The 8,069-nt window shown below is 40.6% G+C and overlaps 1 long non-coding RNA gene across 2 annotated transcripts in view; it reads left to right on the forward strand.

The window, feature by feature from the left end:
* Positions 1-7,705, forward strand: part of LOC147753098 (uncharacterized) — a 63,677-nt gene extending 55,972 nt beyond the window's left edge. For both annotated transcript variants that reach the window (XR_015312206.1, XR_015312207.1), the window contains 3 exons: positions 757-870; positions 5,962-7,077; positions 7,544-7,705. This is a non-coding gene — a long non-coding RNA (uncharacterized LOC147753098). The remainder of the gene's footprint in view (positions 1-756; positions 871-5,961; positions 7,078-7,543) is intronic.
* The last annotated feature ends 364 nt before the right edge of the window (positions 7,706-8,069 follow it).

Consider the following 8,069-nt stretch of genomic DNA (forward strand, 5'->3'; position numbering starts at 1 on the left):
TATATAAAATTATCCTGCCAGTATATATATATATATATATATACTGGCGGTGGCTGTTCAGCACTGCCACTCTCTATTGACGCCATGCAGCCGTTGTATAACCTATCGCTCGTACGTAGTTTGGCGCTCCCGAGACCGATTGGCAAATGCAGTCCAGTAGGAGAGACCAGCGTGCTCAGCAGATATTTAAGAAGTGAAAGAGGGGAAGAACATTCGTGGAGATACTAACTAGATAGTTCTTTTGACATATAGAGATACTAGGCGATGTTAAACCACGAATCACAGAAGAGCCAGGTTATCGAGTGAACGTATAAAAACTTTTGTTGGCCAACGGATCTTTGAACACCATATTCTTTCTGCCTCGAATTCCAATAAGTCGGTCGCTTTTACCATGCATAGCTGCACAGATGTAGCTATATGTTTTTAAGAACTTTACGTAGTGAACTGTTCCCTCAACTTTTGAAGATAGGCCGTTTCCTGAGGTGTATACCAGATACCTTTTTTTAACTAAAAGATGAGGGATACTGTTGCGCAAATTACTGGTCCAACAGATTATCACTGTCTCAGGGTAGGCATTTCTTAGAGAAACAGGGCCCCATTCCCTTTCATGGGCGTTTAATCCCGCCGCTAGCATAAGCAGCTAGTTAACGACAAAACCACTGGCCATGAATTTTTTTCTGCGATTTTGACCCAAATTCTCCCATGCTTTTATTATTGTTTGAAATAGTAGGCTAAATACGTTTGCACTAATTTCAGGCAAAAGAGTGCTGATACTAGCAACTGCGTGCCTGCATAATATGTGCTCAGCATCATCCTCCTCTTCGGACAGATGTAAGACGTAGATCGTTGGGATTGCTTTGCCGATTTTGAGTAAGTATTTTCAAAGGTTTCTTAGCTTATAAATTTTTGTACTGTAGCGTAACTTACTTAGCAGTATGGACTCGTGAACCTCTTGACGCTATCCTGTATTATTTCGGATATTCACGGGCCAGCCATGTCTTTCGTTTGATTTATCTACTTTGTTGCTATAACCGCATGGCTCTTTTCTTAGACGTTCCTCTTTTGAACGGTACGCCCACTTCATCAGTTGTTGTACCACTTCTGCCAACTTATCATCTAGCTCCGAAGCCATACATCGGGTACTTGAATAGTATCCTTTACAGTTTTATAAATTTTATATAATAATATAGCTTATGACTTTTAACATACACTATGTCTATGTGGATTGGGACGAGGTTAGCGGTGAATTCAGAGAAATATTTTAAAATCAACATGCTATGCTCGATAATCAGAGTTTTCTAGTACATCATGATTTTGACATTACGTCACTTCACTCAAGAAACAGAGTCTTATCAACTTCAGTTGGCGGATTGGGCGTAGTACTAACAGCTTTCTTCCATATCTTTCGCCTGTTTCTCGAAGTCGTTCATTTAATGCACCACCTTTCTGACTTGAATGTCTAACAAGTTTGTCCAGCCTGCTTTGTTTCAGTCGTGAGATCATTAGGTACATTTTTTTCATCACCGTACAATTAAGGGCCACCCTAAATAGTAGTCTTTTTTTTTTGGAAAAATTACGTCTGCAAATGGGAAAAATCCCTTTATTGTTTCTCTTTATTTCTCTTGTACGTGTGAATAAAGTGGCGTCTAGTAATGCAAGAATTACATGCATCCTGATAAAGGCCATAAGGGTATACGAAGGCTAGAGCTTTATGTCTAATTTACCCGCCGCTGTCTTGCAGGTTTTTCATATATGCCTACAATACTTCCTAAGAGAAAAACACTATAACCAATAAAAGAAAACCAGTTATGAATGCGAAGGTTTGAATGCGTTATACAGAAGGCAAACTACAGCCTCGCATTAATGTAGCTAAACGGGAACAAGCTGCTGATTTTCTCGGTCCACTACAATTACATTTATAACAAAATGATCCATTTGGGTATGTAACCTATTTTCCGTAAATAAACTTCACTTTAGCACTATAAAATTAATGAAAAAAAAATCAACGTTGAGTTTCGTGAAGAAAATCAACTATTTAAATTAAATAAAATTAAAATCAAATATTTGACAAGTTCGATACAAATTGTATTGAAGAAATAAAACAATCTGTACATGAGATAAGCGGGCGCTCACCTGTCTAAAACTCTGCTCAACTTAAGGCATTTAGCAACACAATTGAATGCGACAGCAATTGAATTGTTTGAAGTTTTCTTAATTTAATAAGACAGCACTAACGAGTACGCAATTACCAGTGGCTCATCACCGAACAGACAGATAATGCTATTGAAGTTGACGGGACTTTGGGTCAAATAAACCTCTCTCTTCGTAGAAGAAGCAAGTTTTTCTTTTTTTTTTTTTGGGAATTAAAGCGCGCAAAAAAACTTATTAGAACTTCAAGTACGGTTCTTTAGTGAAAAGCATTTTACTCGCACTCTCAAACATGCTTTGTGCTTTTCTATACTTACGCTGTTTTCACCCTCACAGACTACGTCACATATAATACGCGAGCTTACGTACTCAGTTAGACGCTAAGAGCGCGCAATTTTATTTCTGCACCTCAATACAAATCGTAAGATATTCCTGCACATTCTAATGTAGTAAAAAACCTGCTGAAACCATAAGCGCTTAAGCAGTGAGTGCTATTGCGAGAGTTGGCGACAAAATGGTGTACACGTGAGTGTACATATAAATTTTCAACGCAGTGGCTGCTACACATGTGTAGACGTCAAACAGTGTATATTGCAGCAAATTATTTCGTGACCTAAAAATCCATAGTCAATTTTGTATTTGTAAGTAGATACATTATCGCCAAGCGGTTTCGTACAATTAAGAATATTAAATGCATTAAATAAGAACATCGCTAGATTAGTAATTACGGTTTCTAATAATAACAACAGACAACATTATTTTGTTGCCCCCACATTACCAATAGCCGGAGCCGTTAACAAAGGCGAGCAAACGGCAATCTTGTGCTTCTGCGTTTTGTTTCATATTTGGAAAGCCTTATAAATATACATCAAAGCTTTACACGATGCTACCCCGAAAAGTAAGTGCGTATGCATCGTACTGCGAAACGCACGGTTGCATCACAGCCACCGTTGCAACGAGACGCTAAATAATCATAACAGGTCTATTCATTTTCTTTTAAGCTGCGAGAAATCAGGTTTGCAGTGAAAGATCCGAAGAATCGTATCACATTGCTTTTTCCCATAACATAATAATAACTAAATTAGTCCAGGTCGTAATAGCAGTACGTGTCTGTATACACACACAGGCAGTAGATGTATATATCTGCCTCCCTCGGGTTCGTTCGCCTAGGCAGTAATAATACGCTATCAACAAGCTCGTCAGTGAATCGTAGACGCCGTTGGAAAAGTTATTGTTTTTATATGGCGGTGATCCAATGCAAGATTTGATCGAGTCCGGTCGGCTCGAGGATAGATGATCTCTTTGGTTCTGCAACAAGCGTCAGCGAACACGGCTAGCGTTAAAAGGCAGTTAGGCGACGGTACGGGGCTCATCTGGCGGAGCAGCTCTGCATGATACTGCCTTGACGCTTCCAACCAAACGACATCCAAAGCCAAAGCGGCTACGATCAGGCATCTATGTAATTTGCTAACACCATGATAGGTCGCAGAATCTAGACGCGATGTCAACCTTCCAGCGCCATCCATGTTATGGTCTACGATAGGCGTTTGTTTATGAACTCTTCAGCCTCCAAGCGAAACGAATGTCCGATCCTACCGCAAAAAAGTCCAATTGTCTGTTTGTGCTCAGAAAATCCATTGTAATTTTCTTTAACTAAGTTACGCGGATAATTTATAGAAGGTGAGGGCAGACTTGTCATTTGTCCATAGAGCTATTTTTAATTAAAGAGTTCAATAAAATTTGCTATAAAAATATTCAAAAGTGGCAAATCTTCGTTCTAGTTTTGCGGACTTCAATCTCGTTTGTTCTGAATAGACGGTGTGTTTATATCGTCGTGCATATATTGGGTACCATTTGGCTTTCCAGCACCCTTTCTGAGCTTCGAGAATTTAACCACCTGTTAGCACGAAGATTACCACCTACCTAATTTGTATCTGCACTAGCTATGCCGAGGTGCTGCGTTACCTTGTAACATAGAGAAAGAAATCCATTGATGATGGCCAAATAATGTTCCGCAGCTTCGAACAAATAATACGGTGATTTGCGATCAAGGAAACTTTAGATGATAATTTACCAAAAGCCACCCATGAGTTCAATGAGACCATTAAAGCAAGCAACCTAGCTTCGGCAGGAAACTAGTATACGCAAGAGATATGATCCAATTATTAGCCAGTTTATTTCATCATTAACTACTTGCTGAATATGGCAGATCTGGCTCCAGTGTCAACACTACCAGCTAAATGAAACGTAACGCCGGGTTTGAAGAACTCTTTTACATGATCGTGACGTGTGTGAAACGCACGATTGCTAGAAACCGAGCAGTATACCCAACACAATGCCTTGATACAGCCGATATGGCAAATAGATATTTTGCTATGTTTTCGTTCACTGCTTAAAACGTATCAGCTCATTAGTCCGTAACCGTCCTAAGCTTTCAAATGTACGCGTATATCTATACAATATTATCAGATTTCTGCTTGAAACGGTTCCGTAGATACTGTCTCTTGAATAATATAATGTTCATCCTTCATCTACATTGAACTAATGATACTAACCAGTTAAGGGGAGACGTTGTACAGAACGCTGGCAGCATTAGACGGAATAATAAATCTTTGTTGCTTTGCGATGATGTCTGTTTTTTTTTCGTGGCGTTATCCAAGTCTACGTAGGCGTTTGCCACTGTGAAAGAAACCGATCATCTTGCCGCCACTATCCTTTAGCATGTCACGTAATTAATTAGAACATCATAGAATATATGCATTCGCTCTGTGACAGACAATTCAAGAAATCCGTTAGATAAGAGAATTAGCACGGACGCACAAAACAACACGTTTTCCCTTACACTCTGAACGATGTGTAGCTGGGCACGCTCACTCCGCCGTCTCCATCCACCGCAGAATCGCCAAGTCTCAACTGTGCTCACAATGCATCCAATATTGCCTTTTATACAATGAACTCAATTGAGAAATGCAAACAACGAAAAAAAACTCATTCGCTTAATTTGTCGGCATCACTTGTGTTCCACATGCGGAGGGCTTGTCACGTGTTGCCCCCCTCGGTCTTCCACTGTGTCCAGCTGCAACCTTAGTCGGCACAGTTGTCGTTGTCACGGTAGTCGCCAAAGGCAATAGTCAACACCGTGGAAAATGCTACCGTTATATGGCAGCAAAATTACTACTCATAAGCTAGTAGGCAGCCAAACGATTACATTGTATTCGCCAGTGAAGATATGACTGCTTGGCCGGCAAATGTTGTACTGCGTTTGCCGAAAATAATGGCGCTTCGCTGTCTTTCCTGGTGACAGGAAAATAGTCATAGAAATTTCAACAACACCATAACATTTTTGGTCGGCGTTACTATCTAACAACAGCTGAATCAGCCCTGATGAACTTTTGTTATGAGCCACTTTTGGCTTTTCTCGATCGTTCTTTTCCCCTCTCGTCGACAAAACCGCACGTCATGAACAACGAAGAGCTCCTCACGTCATGAACGCGCTGTCGTCATAATTTGACCTGAGGTAATGCCATTCCTATTGTTGTTGGCGTAATCGGTGTTTGTCTTGTCGTTCTCACAGTGACCACATTGCTGGTTATGATGATCTGCTATGCTTTTATGATACTGATAATTAATATTATAGTTCAATGTCGGCAATAAAGCTGCCATAGCGATTGTTTTCACAGATTGTACTTTCTTTGTTTATTTAATTCACAGATTATACTCTCCTGTGCTCGTACAGCTAGAGCAGTCTGCGACGTATGTAACGTAGAACGAACGTAATAGGCGCTAAATGCAATTTTTTGTCTTGTTAAACAGGAATCGACAGATTGACTAACCACATGATAAATGCTGGAACCAACCTTTATTCTTCAACGTCAAGTATGCGCACCAACAAACTCGGCACAATGGCTACGGCCGCTTCGCTCAAGAACGCCAGCATCAGCTGGTGAACAGAAGATGCATACTATTGTGACAAAGCACATCACCCCCAAAAACGATAGCTAAACGAACACAGTTTCATTAAAGCTTTGCTTACATTGTTTATAGTAACACGCATATACACTTGCGCGTTTATGTTTTCATCTGTGTTCTTTTTGTAAGCGGGTTAGATTTCCACAAACGCAGAATTGGGGACTACCGTTGCCTTCTTGTATCTTGCCGAGTTAGCGTTGCAAGCCAGAGCTGCATGGTTCCGTTTCGTCGAGCGATGGCCTCAGACTGATCGCGCGGTTCGGTCCGCCAAGCACGCCCTCCCCCACCTGACGCGATGCCCCTCGCCGTTGGGGCGGCGGCGACCACCATCACCACCACCACCACCACCGCCGCCGCGGCCGCCGCTATTACCCCCGGTACCAACGCTTCGGCGTCAGCACCTCCTTAGGTTCTCGGGTCCCCTTCGGGGACGCGCTTACCCCAACTCCAGGGCCGATACCTAAACGACCAACAGTTGCCTGTGCACCCTCGCCTTTCTGTGCCCTCACTCTCTAGGCTAAGCCCATAGCCAACAGTCGAATTGGCCCACATTTCGGAGAATCAACATAGACGGCATGACGCCAATGCCGCCGCTGGTACACCACAGTGATCTTGTGACAGAAAAGGGTAATACCGACATCATGCAGTGCCAGCATGGACTCACCGAGGCCGCATAGAAGGTCTAACTACGTTACATTACGTTACGAAATAAGGAATGACCAATAGAAACGCGGCCTAGTGGGGCGCGATTTGCCAGAAAAGTTTCACATCTCGGAGCTTTTCTGAGTTTCAGACATCTATGGACGGGTCTGGGAGAGTGGCAAAGTTGTGTCACTTTCTTTGTTGATTAGTTGTTGTCGTTACTTTGGGAAGCAGAAGACATGCAAAGAGAAGGACCAGATAAACGCCGTAGTTAAAAAAAAAAAGCTGCCTAAAAGGTCTTCGAAGAAATAAGTAATAGTAAGTATTACCATTAATTTGAATAATAAAAACTAAAGGACAGAACAAGTTAATTTGTGTTTTATTGCGTCGCACTACTGATGTTAACTCGTTCTAGTTAACAGGAAGCCGGTATAGAGAGAGAGTTGTTTTAGTATTAATAATAAATTCATGAAGCTAGCGTTCACTCTATGTATCTAAATGTGCCATTTTCTGGTTCAATGCTGAGTTACAGCGGCGATATCTATTAACATGACTTAAGGCGTCGTAGAATATCTCTGTACGGGTTACACCGTGCCCGCAACAGTATTAATCTATATACGTTTTTATAACTTTTCTAGCATTACCTTTATTTATTTATTTATGATTTGATTTCTCTCTCGTCCATACATGATAGTCGGATAGCGTTATTCATATAAGATAAAATGGCCTCGGTTGGAGATAACATTTAGACAAAGAAATCAGCTCGAGTCTGATATCTTTTCAGATACTGTACAGGGCTGACGGATCGAATCGAAACATAAATAGGGTATAAAAAAAAAGACCGTGCGACAGGAAGAACGATCATTGGATACGAACGTTTAACTCTATCATGCATACATAGAATACCACTAAGTAATAAATAACGATTATTTTTAACAAATAATTATTCTAATTGTATAATTATTATTATTATAATAAATCGTAATGTGTTGTGTTGAAATACTATAAAAAGGAAGCTATTATTCTGATCCGTATGCTGAAACTGTTGTAAGTGTTTCTATCTAGAATATCAGACGGTTCCAATACTTTCCTAGTTTTTTTTTTTTTTAGTTACGATCACTTGTATTGCTTATCCCTGGTAGATATTTGACTCAAGAAGCGCATGAAGGCCTGCTTTATCATAAATCTGTTACAAGAACTTTATATGAAACATGTATTGAACTGTATTTGTAATATCTTACAATAGACGTATTAACCGTAGCCGTCTGTGCTTAAGTCACACGTTGCCTTGCTTGAACTCAACTTTAGCC

Source organism: Varroa jacobsoni, unplaced genomic scaffold, assembly GCF_002532875.2.
Source record: "Varroa jacobsoni isolate VJ856 unplaced genomic scaffold, vjacob_1.0 scaffold_746, whole genome shotgun sequence".
NCBI lineage: Eukaryota > Metazoa > Arthropoda > Arachnida > Mesostigmata > Varroidae > Varroa > Varroa jacobsoni.